We start from the raw sequence: 25,046 nt of genomic DNA on the forward strand, positions 1-25,046 counted from the left end.
AATAGAATGGTTTTTCCACCCAATTTTGAGTGTAATAATAATTCCATCAAAATGTGTAATGATAATTCCATTGGAAAATTCTTTCCTATTTAAATTTACCAACCAAACAATGAAATGGAATAAAAACACATTTCATTTCATTCCATTCTGTTACACCCAGAATTCGAGACCAGAGATTATGACCTCGAAAACTAGACTCGTCAAGTATGAGCGCGAGATATATGAAATACATGTTTATGGCCTAGTTGTAAAACCTCCGAAGTAAGATGGCAATCTCGAAGACATGTAACCTCGAGATCCTTTCTAGGCTCGAAAGGGCATAGCATCGGGGTACATTCGTTATCGAGTGCCTTCGCATCGAGTAGTTCGAGCTTAAAAAATACAAGCTCGAAATGTGACAGCCTCGATGGTATTTATCTGCTCCGAGCAGGTCTTGGAATAAGATGGCCAGTTCGTAACAAGTCCGTAAGCCTTGACTGACATGATGCTGGTTCCTGACCTCGGAGATTTGATGAGTCATCTGATATAGCGTGTTCTGTATGTTTAAATATATTTATTGTTGTAACATCCCAACATTAAAGGGATATTAACAAGTTTGTTATCCGTTTCCGAGTCTTCAGGGGACGTTTCCTTGTATATAGGAGTTACAGCATTTAATGTAATTATTTGAATTTACATGCAGAGTATCTTCCCGAAATATGTGGGAATGAACTCTGTAACCTCTCTATAAATAGAGAGGTAATGATCACTTGTAGAGGGCGAATATCTGGATAGAAAACTTTGGGTAATTCATCTCTAAAAGATTTCCAGAAAACTCAAAGTCTTAATAACATAGACTCGTGGACTAGGCAGATTTAACTGCTGAACCACGTAAAACCTTATTGTTCCACAATATTATTCATTCGCACCATAGTTCATATTGTTTAATTATTGCTCTACGATTTAAGTTGACGAAAAGCGGCGTCAACAAATTCATTTCCCTCAAATCAAACACTACCTAAGTTGTCAATTAGCCATTCTTAAATTAAATAACGTTGTTGACTAGTAATAGACCATAGTAACATAATGTGGCCTTGATTTTATTCACCCATTTTTTCTATCCACTAAAATTTGGAAACGACTGAGAAAAATTCATTAATATGAATATGATGTTCTTCCAATAAATATCAGGCCTTCAAATAATATTAGCTGACTACTTCAATAATATAAAGAAAAATTCCATTCCATTGACTCCAAAGTCTTTTCTAGAAAAAAAAAACTAATCTCTCATGCAATAATAGTACACTTAAGTTTCCAATCTTTTCTACTTCTTCTTCTACATACCAAACGCAGCTTTTGCTCAAACCAACAACAATGGCAACAACATCATAGTCGGCACAACACTCTCTTCAACAAAGAATTCATCGCCATGGACTTCTTCCTCAGGCGACTTCGCTTTCGGCTTTCGAAAACTAGAAAACCAAAACTCTAAAACCTGAAAAAATTTCAGGTTGAAAAGTCAAAAAGGAGAGGAAAAAAAAATTATATATACAGATTTTTCTTCTTTTTCTTTCTCTCTCCCCGACACTCTTCTTCTTCTCTCGGCAAACCATGGCAAGGCACCAGACCCAACCACCACCGGCAACCATTTTTGACGCGCGACAGCTTCTCTGTTTCGCCTTGCTTCGGCGACCTCAACTGCCAAGCGGCACCGCCCAACTCGCCATCAATCGTTCGGAATCGCCAGTCAAAGTTTTGGTCCGTCAACTTTGACTGTGTTTTTCGGCCAACTCTGACCACCTCTTGATGAGTGGTTGATACCCTTGGAACCAGCATGGAGAGAGGAAAAAAACCCACTAAGTCATTCCGGTCAACTCGTCATTTTTCTCCGGCAAGATTTTGGGTATCTCCGCCCTTTGGAAGCGTTTTCCGGCGACACCGGAGGTCACTTGGGCGAAGGAGTTGTACTTTCATGATGTACTCATCGAGAGGATCGTTTTGATATATGTCATGCATATATTCGTTGACGTTTCCGGTACCACCACCAACCGCTATAGTGCACCGCGTGGGTGAGGTTCCGAAACTTGAAATTTTAAATATGGTCATATTATATGTCATTGGACACGATTTTGAATAAGGAACACAATGATGATAATCGTTTGCTCATTTGGTGCACCTAGGAAAAGCGTGATATTAAAATTGGACTAAAGCACTCTACGATCATCGTTAAGCATAAGAGCGTTGCTTTGGGCTTGGATTGAAAAATTCGGAGGTAGGGACTTAACTTGACTATTGGACTTATTTTACTCGTATTGAATTGCATTAAACATATTCCAATTTTGATATTTATAAAATGTTTGAAAAATTGAAAACTTAATCTGCATGTTTTCTGATCTGTTCTGAGGGCACTGGGTGCCAAATATATTTTTTGTTCACTTATTTATGCAGGTTATGATTTTTGGGCTTTATTCAAATGCAGTTGTTATGCTGCCCAATTTTCTAAAATACAAAGGGAATATGTTTCTTTCTTTTCATGTTTACCTGCATTTGGTTATACCGATGAGAGCCATAGTGATCATGATTTGTGCATGTTGTTGTTTCACGACCTAGTGTCTATGTCATCATAGGTAGATCAGGTGTGCACTCACCTGTAGGTGTAAAGACCTAGCATCTGTATACATGAAGTCTTCTGAGCCTCCCCATTGGGGTGGTTATCAGGTCTGACTACCCGGTTTAGGATGTCGGTTTTTCTATGGAGGGTAACGAGAACTAGGGGTCTAGTGGACGGTGTGATGTGCACTGGTAGCTATGCTCTTATGATTAATTGTGGTTTCTCTCTATTTTGTTTTATACATGATGATGTATGTTTTGTTTTCAAAGCTAACCATGCAGGGGTGGTATTAAACTTTTGGGTCCAATGTTAGTAGTTGCTTCCTTACTGGGCTTTATAAGCTCACCCTCTATCTCTCCCATTCCAAGAGCCTAGTGACGCAAACGTGGAAAAGATGAATTATCGATGGAGCCAATGTGTTTAGCCTATTTCAATTTTGGGTCATTGTCTTATCTTTTGAGCATTATTTAAGTATTCGACTTCGAATCTAATGATATGTATATCTAAATGAGCTATGAAATAGTTAGGAATGAGGAATGGTGGATGCTAAGTATTATTTTGGGTGTTTATGACTTATTAAATTTAACTATTTGGTGATTACATAACTGTGGGAATATTATTGTTTTATGTATAATGATAAATGATCATACTTTTATTACTAATATTTTTATATATAATTATAGGAGTCATTTCATTATTTTAACTTATAATTATAGTATGATTTAATATAAATTAAATGATCATTTATAAAGACTACTTTTTAACGAGGGTCAAAGTTTGACCTTTGACCACCCAAGTTATGGATATTACAAATCTGCCACGGCCTAGGGCTCGGGTCGTGACAGAAAAATGGTATCAGAGCACCGATTTTAAATACCTCGAAGTGTGTCACCAAATAGATTAAATTTATTTTAAAATAATGTATTTTGATCTATAAAGGTGTATGTATATAGATAGCATCCATTCCTCACTAACTAGTTAGCTTTTGATTTCCTGGCCTAAGAAAATGCCTCTGAAAGGAAGGACAACAAGGAGAAGGCTTGCAGATGATGTCCTTGAGGCTGAGGTTCCCTCTCCGCCAGTTGCATTCCCTGTGAACGCCATTCTTGAGGCTTTGAGAGGCATTCCTGCCCAAAAGATGGATCCAGCTGCCTGACAGAGCAATCACTTCCAGATCTTCCATCGGATTCAAATGCCTAAGTTTAAAGGTGGAAAGGATTCCATTGTTGCTGAAAGATGGTCGAGGCAAATAAAGAAGAGTTTAAACATTGTGGGAACACCTAAGGAGTATCATGTTAATATTAATGTGCCCAAGTTGGAAATGAGCGCACCAGATTGGTAGGAAGCCTTAAGTAGGATGAGTGGAACTGATGGGATGACTTGAGGAAATTTTGAGATGGGTTCTCGAAGAACAACATTTTAACCCATCTCATAGGAGGACTTGATTGGACCATTTGATTGCTTAAGATCAATGATAGGTTGATGAGATCACAGAATGACTAGATAATGATGGATGTGAGTGAATGAATTCTACATGAAGTTTGTAGAGTTATCTTCCTATGTTTATGCCGGTACGGTCGATCAACCTCTTTTAATTGAGCAGTTCCTTCGTCGCTTACTCCCTTCAATGCTGAGTCCACTTGCCCTATGACCTTTGGAAATTTGAATGAGTGTGTGACAGCAGCCTTACAGACTAAGGCTCATCAAGAAGGAATTGAAAGAAAGAATCTGACCAGAGAAAGAGGAAATGATATGAAAATGAACAAGAAGAGCCAAGGGCGATGGTTATCCCAAGGACAATAACTTAGTGGGGGTAGCAATAGTACCAGATATTCAGGAAAGACTCGAATTGGGTCGTATGGGTGTTTCAGTTGTGGCCAACAGGGTCATAAGAAGAAAAATTGCCCACACGACAACAGAGGTTCCAACCATCACCTGGAGGACCCATAGGGAGTTATGCTAGGTCTACTCCTTTCACAGGACAACCTAAGAATAACCAGTCTCAATCTTCCTCCTATGGTTTCACACCCGCACCATGGCAACAATCCCAATATCAACATCAGTTCAAGCCCCAAGGTTCAGGATTCAACCAGGGTACTCACAAAGTTTCCAATCTCCTATTTCTGCTGGGAGTCAGAGAGGGTTCAATCAAGGAGGAGGCTCTGGTGCAAGCACAGACCATCCTGGTCAAGGAAAAGGGAAAGCAAAGGAAAAAGCTTCTGGTCAAGCCTATGCTCTAGGTGGTGATGATGTGCAAGGAAGAACATGCCAAGGAGTTGTGGATGGTATGGTTCTTATCTCACACTCTTGGGCTCATGTATTATTTGATACTGGTGCATCCCATTCTTGTATATCATTAATGTTTGCTAGCATGCTGGGTTTGAGTTGGGGAACTTTTAGTCCTACATTGCAGTTGAGTGTACCTATAGGAGGGCATGGTGAAGTATCAACCATCTGCAAATCGGTTGTATTGTGTTTGAAGGGCATAATTTATTAGGAAACCTGATGGTGTTACCTATAGGACAATTTGATGTGATTCTTGGCATGGATTGGCTGTCTAAGTACCAAGCCATTGTTGATTGCTCACGCAAAAGGGTGACTCTTTTAACTCCAAGTGGAGATTTCATTGTATATCGAGCCAATATGAATGCAGTAAGGCAGGATCCAATCCTTAAGGCATGTTTAGGTGGGAAAAGAAACTTAGAGTGTTATGGGAGTCTGTTTGCAATTGAGGATGAGTCTAGGCCTCTAGACAAGTTTCACTACAAGAAATCTGATCTTTACCTACCAATATATATTGGTAGGGAAAGTAATGTTTTGCCTACCAATATTTATTGGTAGATAATATTAGTAGGTAAATGCTAGTCCATTATATTATATTTCGGAACATAGCTTTACCTACCAATAATATCAGTAAGTAATGATCTTTACCTACGTATATTATGGAGGGAAATTTTTTAACCATTCCCGCTCAATTTTCCCCCTATTTTTTATTTTCATTATATTATTTTATTATTATAAATGCTTATTTGGAAGCTTATGTGGAGTAAATAATATAATGTGTACACATTGTATAACATGTGGCATGCCACGTGTGTACATAGTTGATAAAATATATTTATAATAAATTTGTATTTAAAATTAAAATAAAAACTAAAAATTCTACCTACCCACGTTTTTTTCTTTTCACTACTACAAAATACCCTTTACGGGACACTCTTTTAGGACACGCACATAAATGCAAGTCCTTAAAAATATTTATGGAGTTTTTAGGACACTCATTGAGAGTCATGAAAAAATACAATTTAGGACTCACAATGAATGTCCTAAAAATATATGCGAGTCCTAAAAAAATCTGGGCTAAAAAATGAGTGTTTTATTTAACAATTTTAAGGACTTGCTTTGGGAGTCCTTAATACTCTTTAAGGACTCGCTTTGCGAGTCCTAATAAAAACACCTGGGCTGAAAAATTAGGAATGGTGACTTTTAAAGAATCGCTTTGCGAGTCCTAAAAGAGTATTAAAGACTCTCAAAGAAAGTCCTTAAAATTGTTAAATAAAAGAGCATAAAAACTTTTAAAACTAGATTTTTTTTGTTTCTAAATTTTTCATATTATTAACTTTTGTATTTATAATAATTTTTATATCAACATTTAAATTTATTATTCTTTATCCTATTTATAAAATTAATTATATTATTAACTATATTATTCTTGAATAGTCTAAATTATATATATGAATATATATAGGTGGCAAAATTTTGGAGCCAAATGAAATAACTGGCGGCAATTGAAATAATAGGAGGCAATTGAAATACAAATTTCCTTTTTTTATTCTCTCTAAAGTAACCTATCTCATTCCCTCAACTCTCTTCTCTTAGCCTCACCCTCTCTCTTCTCGTCTTTTTATCTCCCTCACATCTAACCTCTCAGATCTCTTTCCAAGTATTCTCTTGCAGGTGGCTGGCGTAGGAGTCTCGACGGAGATAGCGACGGCGACGGGGACGAGGCTCGACCGAATAATCAACACTCTAGGTTTAGTTTTATTTTTCTATTTTTTTTCCTTTCCACTCACAGTAACACGTTGAAATTTATGTATTGCATACTCTTCTCTCTCACATCACTTGCACTCGCACTCGCACTCGCACTCGCACCCGCACTCGCACTCGCACTCGCACTCCCTCTCTTTCTCATTCTCTCATTCGTTCTTCCTCTCTCAGGTGCGAAGGAGTGGATGCACCAATCTGGGTGCTTAGCAGAGGAGTGGCTTCGACGGTGCCGTGGGTGCGTCTGGGATGGAGGTATTTTTTTCTCTTTTTTTCCTTTCTGAAATCTCAGTTTATAATTTAATGTTTTAAGTTGATTTTTAGGTCATTGGGTATGAACGGATCTGTCACAGCTTTAGCAGAGCTAGGGGTTTCTGCCAAAGAGATTGTTTCACTATCTCCTCAGGTTTGTTTCTTTATCAGAGAATGATTTATATTCAACTTATTAAGTAATTTATTAGTTTTAGACTGTGAAAATTCAAGATTCTTCCACTCAAACATTTATCATCTTTGTATTATTCAATCCAGACTACAAACAGAAGTGGTAGGGCTCCCTTTGATTGTTTTGACTCAAGTCGTTGGCTTCAAGTAAGTACTGTGCAAGTTGCTACTTGCTAATGTATATAGTCATTAGTTATATATACATATATGATATATATATATATTTAACCATCGACATTCTTTTGTACAACACATTGGAGAATTTTGCAAGTTGCTACTTGAACAAAGGCATAAGCCTTTTTGTCTGCTAATCTGACGCATTTCATCTTCCAACAACTTGCCTTTTGAGCTTTGCATAGACTAGAACTAGTTACTCTATAATAGTCTTACACATTTCATACAACAATATTCAATGCAGCGGTATGTTGAGGCCCAGTGTTGCATTGCTTCAAATGACTACAAAGGTAATAAACCCACCTTTTATGTGTATATGTGATAACCAGGAAAATATTTGCTTGGATAAGTTATATGTAATTAATTAATGACCAAAAGTCAAGTTTCATGTACAACATATATCTATTTTGTTCAGATTCAAACATGACCTATGTGCTTCAAACTCCATGCAAAGTTTAGAAATTCTAACATCTAACCAAGATCTAAGTGCAGCCACTTGAGGCTAAGCTCAAGTGGCTGTGCTGGTAAGTGGTCTGGGTTCAAGTCTAAGTAAATGCAACTTCTAAAAAATAAAAAGTGTGCCAGTGTCTAATTTTGAACCACATCATCTTGTTTTTCATGTGTGTTTGAGGTGGTCTGGAACTATTTACAGATCTTTCACAGCGTTTCCCTAATAATATACACTTATTACTTGAGATTGCAAAGTTTAGTTAGTAATGAATTGCATTTCGAAGCTCATATTCTACGTTTGATAGCTTTTTGTGGCCTATTTTGTTACTTGAAAAAAAAAAATCCTCGTTTTTGAGAGGTGGGTATTGACCTTATTTGAATTGGTTTTTACTGAGAGCCTGTTGAGAAATGTCTGATGTAGTTAGTGACTGTAAAAAAATTTAAATATTGATTTATTTCTATGCAAAATTAACGAGAATATGCCTTCTTTGTTGCTCTGCTTCTTCAATTAAATCCTACCATTGATTACTTATTTTTCTGTGTAACACAAATTTTGAAGGTTGAAGCAATCATTGGAAAAAATGATGAGGCCATTATGAATTTTGAGAAGGTAAACTTGTTTTTGTTATGCTGGAGTGCTTGTTCATTCTTCTGTCGCCTTCATAAAAAATGAAGACAAATCCATCCTTAATATAAAAATAAGAAATTATTGGTCCGTGCAGGCTCGATCAATTGATCCGTATCTGGTGACTTATATGGATGAGTATGCAATGCTTATAAAGATAAAGTCTGATTTTTCAAAGCTAAATAAATTGGTGCATGATTTGTTGGTCACTGATCCTACAAGGCCAGAAGTTTTTGTAGCTTTATCTGTTCTGAGGCTTTGAGTTGTATTTTCCTATTTTGTTTTTGTCTAAGGTCATAGACTGGTTTCTCTTAGTCCATGATCTTGTTTGTTTAGTATGTTTTTGATATGTTCTTTGATTTTATTGTGCGATTAAATTTAATTGTGGTGGCTTTAAGAGTTAATTTCAAATTTGTGGCTTTATGAGTTTTGGATTGTTGGCTTGGTGGCTTTGATGTAACTTTTATGATTTATGTTGATTAAATCCCTAATAATTTGAAGGGTTTATGATGATTGATTTTTTTGAGGAAATTTTTTTTATGCTCTGTTTGAGGTAATTTTTTATAATATGTATCGATCATTTTTTGTTGCTCTGGTTTGTTGTGTTTAGTTCTTTAGTGTTTCATATCACCATATTTTTGTATTCTGATTTATTTTTAGGCAATCTGTTGTGGTAGGTGTCATTGTTACTTTGAATTATTTTGGCTTATGATGTTCAAGAATAAATATACTTATTTTATGTTGGTGATTATGACACTTGATGTGCTCATATTTTATTTTTATTTTTAATATATGTTGGTATCTCAAGTGTCGTAAATGCCCATAATAATAAGTCATATATTTTCTGAAATCCTTATGATGATTAAATTGAGGATATTTATTTTGCTAAAATTAATTATAAAGTCCTTCTCACTGGCGCCAATTCGAACCCCACCTCCGGCCATTGTCGGTGTCCACCTCCCAAAGTCATCATCGACATTCACAATAAGTTCAGTCAGAGAAAAGGAGGCTCTCATGCAATGATCCCAAAGTGAAGAATAGAAAGAATGTCAAGAAAAATGACATTATTGAGTTTTCAATGACCTAAAAATAATGTATAGATATTTTTTTTATGAAATGTGCTTCTTAATAAACAATGAATATTGTATAATATATGTTTGCTTATTTTTTTTTATTAAAGTTAAATAATTTATTTGATTAATAATGTTAAATATTTTTCAAATTAATTACTTTCATTTATTATTTATATTAAATAAAATTTATATATAATTAAAATTACCTACATAGAAATATTATATTTACACACAAATAAATAAGTGTAGGTAAAAATAAGTATACTACAACATGTCACGTGGACCAATCATTTAGTGCCACATAATCGATAAAAATGGGATAAGTAACACAATCATTCGAATTTCTTGTAGCACGTGGATAAATTCTTGTCTGACACGTGGAGCAACCACAAGATGCCAAGTGGCAGTTTTGATGTATGCCACGTAGGATGCCACGTCATCAGACACATAAACTATGGAAACCATGTCAGCAGACATGTAGGATGCCACATCATCAAACACGTCATCTGCTGACTCATCAATTGATTTATAACTTAGTGGGGTCCACTGATTCTTTTACCTACCAATATTAATAAGTGTAGGTAAAGACTCTTTCCCCACTAACCTTTACCTACCAATCTCTACCAATTCAATATTGGTAGGTAAACCATATTACACCATTAGACTAGTTTTACCTACACTTACAATTGCTAGGTAAAGATCCCATTTTCTTGTAGTGTTTCCTTGGATATCAGTGGTTAGTGGCTTCCCAAATGTCTTTCCTGAGGATTTTCCAGGACTACCACCTGATAGAGAGATCAAGTTTTACATTGATTTGATTCCCGAGACTCAACTAGTTTCTATTGCACCTTATCGCATGGCACCTGCAGAGTTGGCTGAATTGAAAAAGAAATTGGGTGAGCTAATGGATAAAGGTACATCAGGAACAGTACTTCCCAATAGGGAGCTCCAGTTTTGTTTGCCAAGAAAGCTGATGGATCATTGCGACTGTGCGTCGATTATCGGAAATTGAATCAGATGACAATTAAGAAGAAATATCCTTTGGCAAGGATAGATGAGTTGTTTGATCTGCTCAGAGATTCAAAGTATTTTTCCAAGATTGATTTGAGGTCAGGCTATCATCAATTGAGGATTAACGAAGAGAATATTCCTGAAATGACTTTCAGAACACGTTATGGACACTTGAATTTTTGGTGATGTCATTTGGAGTGACAAATGCACCTGCAACATTTATGGACCTTATGAATAGAATCTTTAGACCCTATTTGGATAAGTTTGTGTTAGTTTTCATTGATGACATTTTGGTGTATAACAAGACACTTGAGGACTACGCAGAGCACTTAGCAATTGTGTTGTAAACTTTGAGAGATCGTCAATTATATGCTGGAAGAGAAATGTGACTTATGGATGACCGAGGTCAAATTCTTAGGGCCTGTAATATCTCAAGAAGACATTACTATGGATCCTGCAAAGATAGGCTCTAGCTTGTAGTGGGAAAGACCAAAGAGCGTTACTAGGGTTCGAAGTTTCTTGGGTTAGCAGGTTATTATCGTTGCTTTGTGGAGAATTTTTTTCGAATTGCTATGCCTTTGACAAAGCTAACAAGAAAGGGTTTAAAGTTCATGTGGGATGACAGTTGCTAAGAAACTTTTAGAGAACTTAAGCCAAGATTGACTTTGACGCCTGTTCTCGTTGTGCCTAATAGTGATGAACTGTTTGTGGTATTCACTGACGCTTCTGGTACTGGTTTAGGATGAGTTCTCATGCAAAGTGGCAAGATTGTTGCCCATGCTTCACGCCAATTGAAGCCACGTGAGAAAAACTACCCTACACAAGACTTGGAACTTGCAGCAGTGATTTTTGCCTTGAAAATTTGGAGATGTTACTTATATGGGGCAAAGTTTGAATTATATTATGATTATAAAAGTTTAAAGTATCTCTTTACTCAAAGAGACTTGAATTTGAGGCAAAGAAGATGGGTCGAGTAAATGGAAAATTATGATTTCACTTTGTAATATCATCATGGAAAAGCAAATGTGGTCACTGATGCATTAAGTAGAAAACCTCATGGTACTTTGGCTTGTTTGGCTCTTGAGGATTGGAAAAGAACGATCACGGTGGGTGATTATAATTTGGAGCACTATGAAGGAAAAGAGATTGCTCGCGTTTCTAATGTGGTTGCTACACAGTGCTACTTCAACATGTTAAGCAATGTCAGTGGCAAGATGAGAAATTGAGACTTATCTGGAATCGAATCCAAAATGGTGAGCAGTTAGATGGATGGACAGTAAATGATGAAGGATTCTTATACCATAAGGGAAGATTAGTCGTTGCAAATATCCCTGATCTTAGAGAGTTTGTTATGATCAAGGCCCATAGGTTTCAATTTGTTGTACATCCTGGAAGCACAAAAATGTACCAAGCTTGAAAAAAAAATACTGGTGGGAAGGTATGAAGAGAGATGTGGCTAACTTTGTAGCTAAGTGTATGGTTTTCCAGCAAGTTAAAGCTGAGCACCAGAGACCTTCAGGGTAAGTGGGACAAGATCACGATGGACTTTGTGATGGGATCACCATTAACACCATTAAAGCATGACATTGTTTGGGTGATTGTCGATTGTTTGACCAAATCTGCTCATTTCATTCTAATTAGAAAGTATTGTAAGGTTTCTAAACTAGCTCGACCTTATGTGGGTAATATACTTTGACTGTATGGGTTGCCTTCCAGCATTGTTTCTGATAGAGATCCTCGATTTATATCAAGGTTTATGCGAGGATTGCAAGAAGCTTTATGAACTGAACTTAACTTGAGCACCGCTCACCACCCTCAGACAGATAGACAGTCTGAGAGGACCATCCAAACCTTGGAGGACATGCTTCGTTCTTGTATTTTGGATTTTGGGGGTAGCTAGGGAGAACACTTGTCATTGGTGGAATTCACTTATAAAAATAGCTACCAGGCCAATATAGGCATGACTCCTTATGATGCCTTATATGGGAGACCATGCAGATCACCTTTGTGTTGGGCAAAACCAGATTAGCTTGTCACAATTGGATCTCAAATTGCTAGTACTACTGGGAAGATCAAAGTATTTTTTTTTCAGAGACTTAAGGTTGTTCAAGTTGATCTCCTCCTTTGGGAAGTTGAGTTTGAGGTTGGTGACTATGCCTTCTTGAAAGTTACTCCCATGCTTGGTGTGACGATATTTAGAGTGAAGGGTAAGTTAGCCCCGAGGTAGATTGGGCCTTTCGATGTTATCAAGAGGGATGGGGAAGTCTCTTATCGATTGAACTTAACAGCGCGGTTGGGGCATGTTCACAATGTGTTCCATGTGTCAATGCTGAGGAAATATACTCCAGACCCATCACACATCATTAAGTATGAGGCTATCCCTCTTCAAGAGGATGTGACATGTGAATAACAACCTATCAGAATCCTAGCAAGAGAGTTAAAGGTGCTAAGAAATAGAGAGATTCCCGTAGTCGAGGTCTTATGGCAGAACCATAGAGAAGACGGGGCTACTTGGGAGTTAGAGTCGGATATGTATGAGAGGTATCCTCATTTGTGTAATTTGCAGCTTGAGGTTGTACTTTGAAAAATTTCGAGACGAAATTTATTTAAGAAGGGAAAAATGTAAAACCTGAAAAAAATTTCAGGTAGAAAAGTAAAAAAGGGGAGGAAAAAAAAATTATATATACATATTTTTCTTCTTTTTCTTTCTCTCTCCCCGACACTCTTCTTCTTCTTCTTCTCTCGGCAGACCATGGCAAGGCACCAGACCCAACCACCACCGGCCACCATTTTTGACGCGCGTTAGCTCCTCGGTTTCGCCTTGCTCCGGCGACCTCAACTGCCAAGCGATACCGCCCAACTCGCCGTCAATCGTTCGGAATCGCCAGTCAAAGTTTTGGTCCGTCAACTTTGACTGTGTTTTTCGGCAAACTCTGACCACCTCTTGACGAGTGGTTGATACCCTTGGAACCAGCGTGGAGAGAGGAAAAAAACCCACTAAGTCATTCCGGTCAACTCACCGTTTTTCTACGACAAGATTTTGGGTATCTCCGCCATTTGGAAGCGTTTTCCGGCGACATCGGAGGTCACTTGGGCGAAGGAGCTGTACTTTCATGATGTACTCATCGAGAGGATCGTTTTGATATATGCCATGCATATATTCGTCGACGTTTCCGGTACCGCCACCAACTGCTATAGTGCACCGCGTGGGTGAGGTTCTGAAACTTGAAATTTTAAATATGGTCATATTATATGTCATTGGACACGATTTTGAATAAAGAATGCAATGATGATAATCGTTTGCTCATTTGGTGCACGTAGGAAAAACGTGATATTAAAATCGGACTAAATCACTCTACGATCATCGTTAAGCATAAGAGCGTCGCTTTGGGCTTGGATTGAAAAATTCTAAGGTAGGGACTCAACTTGACTATTGGACTTATTTTACTCGTATTGAATTGCATTAAACATATTCCAATTTTGATATTTATAAAATGTTTGAAAAATTGAAAACTTAATCTGCATATTTTCTGATCTGTTCTGAGGGCACTGGGTGCCAAATATATTTTTTGTTCACTTATTTATGCAGGTTATGATTTTTGGATTTTATTCAAATGCAGTTGTTATGCTGCCCAATTTTCTAAAATATAAAGGGAATATGTTTCTTTCTTTTCATGTTTACCTGCATTTGGTTATACCGATGAAAGCCATAGTGATCATGATTTGTGCATGTTGTTGTTTCACGACCTAGTCTCTGTGTCATCATAGGTAGATCAGGTGTCCACTCACCTGTAGGTGTAAAGACGTAGCATCTGTATACAGGAAGTCTTCTGAGCCTCCCCATTGGGGTGGTTATCAGGTCCGACTACCCGGTTTAGGATGTCTGTTTTTCTATGGAGGGTAACGAGAACTAGGGTTCTAGTGGACGGTGTGATGTGCACTGGTAGCTATGCTCTTATGATTAATTGTGGTTTCTCTCTATTTTGTTTTATACATGATGATGTATGTTTTGTTTTCAAAGCTAACCATGCAGGGGTGGTATTAAACTTTTGGGTCCTATGTTAGTAGTTGCTTCCCTACTAGGCTTTATAAGCTCACCCTCTATCTCTCCCATTCCAGGAGCCTAGTGATGCGAACGTGGAAAAGATGTGTTGACCCTTGTTTTGGTCAACTGACACGGAGTTAAAAAGCTTGATGTGGATAGATGTGTTGGAATGAATATAATGACAAAAACAGTAAAGGACACAAGAAATTATAGTGGTTAGGCCCCAAGAACTGGTAATGACCTACGTCCACTTAAGCTATTATTGATGTGAGATCTCAAAGGGGTGATCAAAGAACTAGGGTTCTCCGAGTTTCACAATCCTGAGAGAGATAAACAGTACAATCGTAATACAATAGCTCTAATTCTCTTGTAAATATGTAATTTTAATTAAGCAAAAGCCCAAAAGTCCCTCCCTTGAGCTATCTTTCTCTATTTATAGGCTCAAGGAGGATTACATGAATTTGTTATAGATATTCTCTCCTAATTAATCGGATAATCAGGAATCATTGGAGATAATCTCGGAATTAGTTATGATCTCTACAAGATTATCTTGAAATATCCGGAATGTACGACCATGCTGGTCGTGATAAAAACTCAACTGCCGCGCCTGTAATGTCTTGCTGGTCGATACTCTAACAGAACTCTGCCAGGTGTCAGCCACGTGTTCAAAAATCGCCTGTCAATCACGGCTTTTCTGTTCCCAAGTAACCTATTGACGGCTATCACCCTTCCCCATGCTTCGAAAAGAGGAAACTGATGATTACTTCCTCTTTCATGCCACGGAAAAAAAAAATAGCCTTCTCATAGTCTTCTTTTCCTATTTACGCAAGTTATTTCTCCTTCAAGAAACCCTAAAACCAGAACCTTCAATCTCTCCGAAGACCATCTTTCAGTGTTTCAAGAACAAGCCGTCCGTTCGTCTTCGCTTGAAGCTCTTCCAAATCTCCACGACCTTTGCTTTGGTAAGTTTTAGAACCTTTATGCTTTTTTATCTTTGCCATGCATGCCTCTGTGGGTTAACTGTTAAGTTCTGGTGTTGTCTGTGTTTCTGGGTTGAAATGCATGGAGGTATGGAATTTATTGGGTGATAGTAGATAGGATGATGTTTCTTTTCCATTTAGAAGTTACGAGTTAGTTTGATAGCCGAGATCATGAATTTAGGACGTAAAACCGAAGTAAAAATTTGATTTTTATGCTAGTTGAAAAACTGAGTTTTTCCCGCCCTTAAAGGAGTTGAAAAAGCTTTTTCAAAAACTTTTTACTTTCACTTTTTGATCTGCTTTTCAAACTGTTCGTGTGAAAAAATTAGTTTTTTGCTAGAATGCTGTTGTATAAAAGATTGACTTTTGTACACGACCAGCGTTATTCTAAAAAACTTTTTAGATTCTTCATCCTCACCTCCCCATTCTCCTGTTCGCAGATTTTAATGCCAAATTTGTGGGGAGGTGTGCGGCCAATCGACGACGATCTTCTTGCACAACTGCTTGAAGGCGAAGAACAGCCGGCCCATCGCGTTCAAGATATTCCATTTTCAAGAGTTTCTTCTTCCAGACCTCAACCGTCACCACCTCAAATGGCCCGCTCTAAATCTCCAGGCAAAAAGAAACCAAACGCTGAAAATAATCCAAATCCTCCTGCCCAGCCTGATTCGTAGGCTAGGGTTCCCTCGACCAGTGGTCGAGAAAACATTTCCCCTGACCTTCGCATTCAGGTCAAGGCTTGCCCTCGACATTCAAACCTTCCTGATGTCGAGTGGTATCTTTCTCCCACCAGCCCGGTGACTCCCCGGATGCTTGCCAATTACCTTAGGAAGTATCCTCTTACCGGGGTCAATCTCAAGATCCCTGCCGCTGACTAGAGAGCTAATCTGCCTGGGGGCATCTACAGTGCTTGGTCAAGATACCACATAGAGGCGGGGGCTACCCTTCCTCTACATCCATTTTACCAGGGGGTAGCAAACTACTTTGGTGTTGCCCCCTTTCAAATTACCCCAAATGGACATAGAATGCTCGTTGCACTCTATATCCTTTACATACTCAAAAAATGGCCAGAGCCCACTCCCCATGAGGTCAACTTCCTTTTTGACCTTACGTCCAACCCTCAACAATACGGGACGGGCTTTTTTCACTTTTGTCACCAGGAAACAAACCGCACGTTCCTGAGTGACACTACTCATATCTCCAATGTGGGGAAATACAATCAGGAGTATTTCCTCACGCCAGACATGACTACAAACAACTTGGCCTTCGCTCGAGGAGGTAAATGTCCTTTTTCCACTGGTCGCTACTTTTCTTAACAAATTCCTTTGCGCTTCTCTAAAGTATCTTGTGCCTTTCAGGACCATGGTTACGCCCGAACCCAAAACCTGACATGGTGTTGAGGTCCAACACATTGACCAAGATGGCTGACACTGAAAAAAGCGTTAAGTCTCTGGTCACTGATGAAAAACTGAGGCTGTCTGGCCTCCTTGCTCCTCGTCAGGAAACGAGGGAACCCGTGGTGGCAGACGCCACTGCCGAGGGGCATCCCGAGCAGCAACCCTCAGTGTCTCCTCCTCGAAGGAGACCGACTGGGGTTATGATCAGGGAACCAACTGGTGCCCCCCAAGCAGAAAGGCCTTCTGCCCCCCAATGGAAGGGGAAACAAAAGGCATCAGAAGTTGTCGTAGACTTGGATGAGTCTTCAAACAAAAACGGTACTGTTATTTCACTTTTAAATAGCTTGCCAATTCCCTATCACTTATTTGACGGGGATGACAATTTTATGTATACTCCAAATCTAGGGCCAGACTTCTTCGTGCCAGAGTGTGTGTGTATGACTAGTAGAGTCAGTTATGTAGCGACAAGTAGTAGTAGCTCGAGTATTGAACTTTGTAATTTTCCTTACTTCTTTCCTGATGTACCATCATTTGTCATCTAATTTTGTCTTACTATCTGCATGCTTATCTTTTTCTACAAAAATGGCCTCCCCCAATGTTTTCGACTTATACCAGACTCAGGAGGAGGAGGAGGTCCCCCTGGTCCGACGGAAGAAATCGGCCAGGAGACACGACGGCGAATCTAGCCAAGCACCCTCAGCCAAGAAGGGTCGAGCAACTGATCCTCCCAAGGATGGGCCCTCTGGCCAACCTTCTGCTCAAACACCTGCCTCTGCTGAGAAGGAGGCCCCACCTGCCGCCACCAACCCTCCGCCTGCGGCTCAAAAAGAACAAGCTTAACAAGCCGAACTTCCTGGGACCAGACTCTCGATCTGTTCCCTACGATCAGCTAAAGATCGCCTTGCTCACATCCTGAAGCATGATCATTGCAGGGAGGCAATGGCTGAGGCTGAGAACATGGGGGTCGATCAGATCCTCAACAGGGCTCTTAACGAAGTAGCCAGTGTAAGTACTCTTTCTCTTGGCTTTTATCTTTCCTTCTTGTAATATAGCCTAACTTTTATTCTTTGACTGCAGGCCATGCTGACAATGACCGCGGCTCGTACTTGTGCTAGTGCCAGCATCGAGCAGTCTCGGGCGAAGGTCATCGAGGAGCTTCAGGCCACAGAGGCTGGGCATGCTGGGGAGTTGGAAGTGGTCACCCAGTAGAAGGATGCTTTGGTGGTAGAACTGGCAGAGAATCAAGCTTCTCAGGAAACTCTGAGGAAGCAAAGGGATGACTACTTGGAGTCCAGCCGAATCCAATGGCGCGAAGTTAAGAAACTTAGGGAGGAGCATCTCGCTACGGACGCGACCATTGCTGTTCTCAAAAGCCAGGTGGAACAGTTTAAGCTCACCAATGCCAAAGACCTGGAGAGGTATAAGAACGCGACACTTCAGTGTTTCTACGATTTTTGGAAACACAACCAGAGTGCCGATTCCAGTTACCTCCTAGAAGACGCTAGGAAGGCCGAGCTAGCCCGTTGTTCTGCTCGGTAAGCTGCCGAAGAGAGAGCTAGGGTCCATGCTTCCCCAAGCATTCAGTCAGCCGCCGAAGTGGAGGGAGGAGAAGCTGGAGGGGATGTAGTCGAGCAAAATGCTCGAACAGATCCTCCTGCTCCTCAAGCTCCTTAGAGTTTTTTGTTCTTTTACTTATCTTTAATTACACGACCTACGGGTCGTGATGTAAAGACTAAATTTTTCTTTTTAATTTTGCTGCATGGGCAGCATATTTTCCTTTTACTTTGAACAATTACATCCAAGCAGTACTGCTTGCGGTGTAAAAGAATTCCTTTTGATATTATAATATTTCTGGTTATTATAACATCTGTTCGAATGACTGAACTAAGCATAGTAATTTGGCTTGATTTAACAAAATATAAATTTTGAAAAATACTCTAAGTGTCGTAGCATGCTTTCACTTATTTTGTTCATGTGTTTACATACCTCTTGGTATGCTTTGCTATCGATGTACCTTATATGCCCCCCAAGTGACTGAGGAGCTTTAGGTCCTTGGTCACTTGCCTTGACCACGACCTGTGCGAACATTACTGCTCGATATAAAATGTAACACTTATAATACAGCAAAACAACACACGTAATGAACAAATACTTGTAAATAAAATTTACAAAGGTTGGCAAGAATGACTGGCTGCGCACAGTCCCTTATAATTCTCGCATTAAAATGGACTAGACATGTCTTTACGAGTGATCTTTTTTTTTTTTAAAAAAAGATCTTACACTTATAAGCGATCAGTCATACAACGTGACTGACCATTTTTCAAAACTTGTAAAAAGTAAAAATTAATACAAGCCAGTCCTTTAAGAAGGACTGTTTAATGATAATACGTGCACAGGTGTTCTCCATTCCAATAGCGCCGAACGAGATCTCCATTTAAGCGTGCAAGTTTGTACGTGCCTGGGTGAATGATTTCTTCAATCTGGTAATGTCCTTCCCAGTTTGGTCCGAGTACTCCAGCAGCTGGGTCGCGGGTGTTTAAGAAAACTTGTCGAAGTACTAGGTCTCCGACACTAAACTTTCTTTCTTTTACTTTTGAGTTAAAATACCGGGCGATTTTTTGCTGGTACGCAGCTACTCGGAGTTGGGCTTTTTCTCGTTTCTCTTCAAGCGAGTCTAGGGTCTCCATCAATAGTTGGCTATTCTGGTCTTGGTCGTATGTGATTCTTCGATGTGAGGGCGGATCTAACTCGATTAGCAACATGGCTTCATACCCGTATGCTAAGGAAAACGTGGTATGACTTGTTGCTGTTCGATGAGAAGTTCTATATGACCAGAGTACTTTGGGCAGCTGTTCCGGCCATGCTCCTTTAGCTTCTTCGAGCCTTTTCTTCAGGGTATCCTTAAGTGTTTTATTCACTGCTTCGACTTGCCCATTTTCTTGTGGATGTGCGACCAAAGAAAAGCTTTTGACGATTCCATGCCTTTCGCAGAAGTCTGTGAATAGGTCACTGTCAAACTGGGTGTCGTTGTCTGAGACAATTTTTCGAGGCAAACCATATTGGCAAACAATGTTCTTGATGACAAAGTCAAGAACTTTCTTTGTCGTTATGGTAGCAAGTGGCTCAGCTTCGGCCCATTTGGTGAAGTAGTCGACTGCTACAACTGCGTATTTTACTCCACCATTTCCCGTTGGCAAGGATCCAATTAAATCGATACCCCATACTGCGAAGGGCCATGGACTTTGCATTTGCTTTAACTCGTTGGGAGCTGCGCGTGGGATCTTGGAAAATCTCTGACACTTATCGCATTTTCGCACAAACTTCATTGAGTCTTCGTTCATAGTCGGCGAGAAATAACCCTGCCTCATAATCTTTTTCGACAAGCTCTACTCCCCAGCGTGATCCCCACAGAAGCCTTCATGTACTTCCCTCATCATCTCTTTAGCCTTTTCTGGTGTAATACATCTGAGCAGTGGCATGGAGTATCCTCTTCGGTAAAGAACACCATCGACCATTATATACTGTTATATTATTTTATAATATAATGTAATATTATATTATATTATATTATAATATAATGTTTTAGATTAAATAAATGTGACAAAGTGTGTCACATATTGTAACATATAATAGAGAGTTACAATATTTAGATATATAAGATATATCCAAATAATGTAACATATTTGGTGTTACAAATTTGTAACTTCCAAATATTACCCTTTATTGTGTAAATTTGTTGTTACACAATATTGGGATGAATTTCATAAAGCCATATGTGATATGGCTGTTAAAGATATGATTTTAACCCCAATAATGTGTTTTGGGAGTTACAAAATCATTTGGGAGGGTTTGGAACCGTTTGGAAAAACATCACATTTTTTGTGCTGAAATTGGTCGGTGGCCACGGCCTGTGGGTCAGAGACTAGTGGCCGCGGCCACAGGCCATAACTGACCAATTTTCAATTTTTTCAATATTTTTTGAACGGCTCAAAAAACCCAAAGAACTCCCAAATCTCATTTTTAATTCCATATTAATCCAATTAAACATTGGTAACAGCCATGGGGGTTGGTGGAATTTGAAATTCAAAGGGTGTCTCTAAACTCTATAAATAGGAGCCTATAGCTCACTTGAAAGACACAACATTTCTATCCATTAGAGCACTTGGCTAGAAACACCTTGAGGCTTGATAATTCCATAAAGCTTTTCCAATATCTGAGAGAGATCCCTTAGTGCTTGAGTTAGGGGGAAATGAGCTTTTGGACAAAGGTTTTAAACCTTGTTCAAGTTGGTGATCCTCAACCCTCTTCACTTAGGTTGTGTAAGTGAGAGTTTCTTGTATTTCTGTTCTTCTTTCTATTGTATTGTTTTCTTCTTATTCTCTTGTTCTTTTTACTTGTATTTCTTGTTCAAGAGTTGTAATCTTTTCTTTTCTTTTGTTTCAAACACTTTACTTTATTTGTAACCTTTTTCTTAGAGTTGTATTTTACTATTCTCTTCTTCTTCATCATCTTCTTCATTTCCTTTGTTTATTTGTAATTTTCAGTTATAGAGTTGTAACTCCTTTTAATCAATCATTATTTATTTGTAATATATTGCATAGAGTTGTAATATTATTATCAATTTTCATTGAGGCAAAACAATTTTTCCCAACATTCAAAAGCTTAGCCCTTTTTTTGTTTCAATGGAAGGGGAGACAATCAAGATCATGAACCAAGACCTAGTGAGATTGGATAGGTTTGATGGATCCAATTTTACTAGGTGGCAAGACAAGGTGAGGTTTCTATTAACCACTCTCAAAATCGCCTACATCCTTGAGTCTTCCTTGGCACCTCTAGCCAAGCCATCCGATAAAGACACTCCCGAGGAGGTGGAGAAGAGAAGGAAGAGGGAGGAGGACAATCTCCTTTGTAGGGGTCATATCCTCAACGCCCTTTCCGATAGGCTCTATGACCTCTACACCGAAACCAATCGGGCAAGGAGATATGGGATGCACTTGAGAAAAAGTTTAAGGCGGAAGAGGAAGGTACCAAAAAGTTTTTGATATCTCAATACTTCGATTTCAAATTTTTTGGTGATAAGCCTATTCTTCCTCAAATTCATGACTTGCAAATTATTGTTAATAAAGTGAAAGTGTTAAAGATTGAGCTTCCCGATGCCTTTCAAGTTGGTGCTATAGTGGCTAAATTACCACCAATTTGGAAGAGTGATAAGGTCATTTTTGTATTAATATTTGCTAAGTTTTTCTATGCTTGGATGGTGTTATGATAGCATTTTTAGTAGTTTTCACTAAGTTTTGTGATTCTACCACATATTTTCTACGTTGCGTTTTATGATGATAAATCTGACATTTTGATGGCAAGTGTAGTTAAAATAAAGTTTTAGGAGTATTCAAAGCTTTCGGGATTGAAATGTGGAAGTGGTGGCATTGTGGAAGCTTTGTAAGATCAAGAATTGAAGAATTTTGAGGTAGGCCGCGGCTCATAAAACTCAGGCCGCGGCACTTTAAGTGGAAATTGCATTTTCAGGATTTTTCTTCCAGACAGGCCGCTGCACGAAAATTTCAGGCCACTGCCTATGGTGACAGGCCGCTGCGCGAAAATTTCAGGCCGCTGCCTGAGGGACAGATTTAGGCACAGTTTTGTTCTAGGCCGCGGCTCGCATTTTTCAGGCCGCGGCTTGCGACGTCGTTTTCAGATTTTTTGTTTCTTTTTTAATTAGAATTTAATTGAGACTATAAATAATTATTAGGGTTAATTTTAGATTAAGTTTTGATTACGGTTTAGAGAGACAAAAAAAGACTGAAAGGAGGCTGAAGAAAAGACTACAAGACTACATTACTTTTGTTCATCAATCTAGTTCTTTTCTTCCCTTTATCTCTTTAATTTGAATTATAATTATGTTTGTGATTATGATTACAATTATGGAGTAGATTCTTTTTAGGTTAAGGGTTAATTCAAAACCCAAGACATGAATTCTTGATTATTAATAATGAATATTGTTCTTCAATTTCTCTCAACATTAGATTGTTTCCATTTTTCCAATTGAATGTTATGAATCTTGTAATTTCTTGTTAGGTGGCCAACTAATTAAGGTTTTACATTGTTCAATTGTCATCTTAGAATTACTACTTACCTAATAGTTTAGGATTCTAAGTGTGTGTGATAAATTGCAATTGATAGTTAAGTCAAAAGAATTGTTGATTGTGATGAAAAATAGAACCTAGGTTAAATGAATTATATGCTTCATTAATTTATTGCCTAGATTAACTTGTTTCCATAGAACTTAATGCTTTATCTAAGTTAAATAGATTGTATGCTTCATAGATTTAATTCTTAGATAAAAGAGTTAATTATTGAGCGCTTTGCCTTGATTACTTATAATAGGGAGACTGGGATAATTGACTGCTTCAGCATTATCTGCGGGGTTAATAGTTTAATTGAGAAATTGGAATAATATTTATTATTAGTGATTAGGAATGATTGTTGAGGGTGGAGATTAACCTTTAACTGCTTTTTAATATCGTAATCCAAATCTTTATTTTGCTTTCTAATTTATGTTATTTAATTTTGCATAAAAAAAATCAAAATCCCCTTTTAAGTTTTAGTGTTAATTCTTGAATAATAAAGTGAACGATAGTCCTCGTGGGTTCGACCTGTACTTGCTATTATACTGAAATAATTGGAAGTATTGAAAGAAAAATTATTGTTAAATTTGTGTGGCATACGACAGCCATCAAATTTTTGGCGCCGTTGCCGAGGACTATTGTTATTCTCTTTGTTATTCAAATTTATTTATTTGTGACTAATTAGTTCTTACTGTGGAATTATCAGGTGTATATGTCTGGTGAAGACGATACTCAAGAAAGGTTATCTCGGCTTAAACAATATCTTGAGTCATCGTCAGCTTCTCGGTCTTCAAGAATTCTTACTGATAATCCGCTCTTTCAACGTCTTGCTCCGCAAGAAAATCCTGTTAAAGTGCCATTACCGTCTGACAACGAAACTGATTCTGACGATTCAGTTCGGTCCTATAGAACAATGGCTCAGCAAAGGACATTGAAAGAGTTGGCAACACCAAATCTTGACCAACAACCACTATGCATCCAATATCCACCGTTGGATGTAAACTTTGAACTCAAGTCGGGCCTCATCCACTTATTGCCTTCTTTCCATGGGCTGCCTGGTGAGGATCCGAATAAACATTTGAAGGAGTTTCATATTGTCTGTTCTAGTATGAAACCCGCTGCAGTGACTGAGGAACAGATTAAGTTGCGAGCCTTTCCTTTCTCCCTAAAGGATGCAGCCAAAGAGTGGTTGTACTATCTTCCACTTGGTACTGTTGAAACTTGGAATGGTATGAAGACTATGTTCCTAGAACGATACTTTCCGGCATCTAAAGTTGGAAGCATCAGGAAAGAGATCTGTGGTATAAGGCAGTATACAGGAGAGTCTTTGTATGAGTATTGGAAGAGATTTAAGAGGTTGTGTGCTAGCTGCCCTCATCATCAGATAAGTGAACAGCTCCTCATTCAGTACTTTTATGAAGGATTACAATCATTGGATATGAGTATGATTGATGCAGCCAGTGGGGGTGCACTAGTTGATAAGACTCTTGCTGTAGCCAGGAGCTTGATTTCTAATATGGTTGCTAACTCACAACAGTTTGGCATTCGTCAAGATCCTGTTCCACCGCCCAAATCAGCTAATGAAGTGAGCATCTCTAATGCTAATTAGCTGGGTCAACAATTGGCTCAATTAACTGCAGTGGTACAACAATTAGCTTTGGGTCAACAGGTGCGGCCATGTGGAATCTGTCAAGTAGTGGGGCACCCTACTGATACGTGCCCTACTCTAGGGGAGGGAGAAACTGAGGGTGTTAACGCTGTAGGAAATTTCCCTGGTCAATTACGTCAGATGTATTATGAACCATTTTCACAAACTTATAATCCTGGTTGGCGTGATCATCCAAACCTTCGATATGGGAATCAACAACAAATAGCTCCACAACCACCAGCAGCAAGACCACCTGGTTTCACTACACAACAGAGGTCTCCGAATAATTATGTACCTAGACCATCACAACCACCGCAAGCTGCTCCACCACCAAGTGCCAAACCTTCTACTGAGGATTTAATCAATGCACTTGCTATAAATACTCTTCAATTTCAGCAAACCACCCAAGCTTCCATCAAAAGTTTGGAGAATCAGGTGGGACA

The 25,046-nt window shown here is 38.7% G+C and overlaps 1 long non-coding RNA gene and 1 other non-coding gene across 2 annotated transcripts; one reads left to right on the forward strand and one right to left on the reverse strand.

Moving 5' to 3' along the window:
• The first annotated feature begins 6,376 nt into the window (after positions 1-6,376).
• On the forward strand, positions 6,377-7,958 carry LOC133789370 (uncharacterized). Its single transcript, XR_009873540.1, has 5 exons — positions 6,377-6,623; positions 6,809-6,889; positions 6,959-7,222; positions 7,494-7,539; positions 7,881-7,958. It is a non-coding gene; the product is annotated as an uncharacterized LOC133789370 (long non-coding RNA).
• Positions 7,959-24,234: 16,276 nt separating this feature from the next.
• Positions 24,235-24,341, reverse strand: LOC133793318 (small nucleolar RNA R71). The gene has a single exon (XR_009874767.1). It is a non-coding gene; the product is annotated as a small nucleolar RNA R71 (small nucleolar RNA).
• Between the last annotated feature and the right edge of the window lie 705 nt (positions 24,342-25,046).

This window comes from Humulus lupulus, chromosome 7 (genome assembly GCF_963169125.1).
Source record: "Humulus lupulus chromosome 7, drHumLupu1.1, whole genome shotgun sequence".
Classification (NCBI taxonomy): Eukaryota; Viridiplantae; Streptophyta; class Magnoliopsida; order Rosales; family Cannabaceae; genus Humulus; species Humulus lupulus.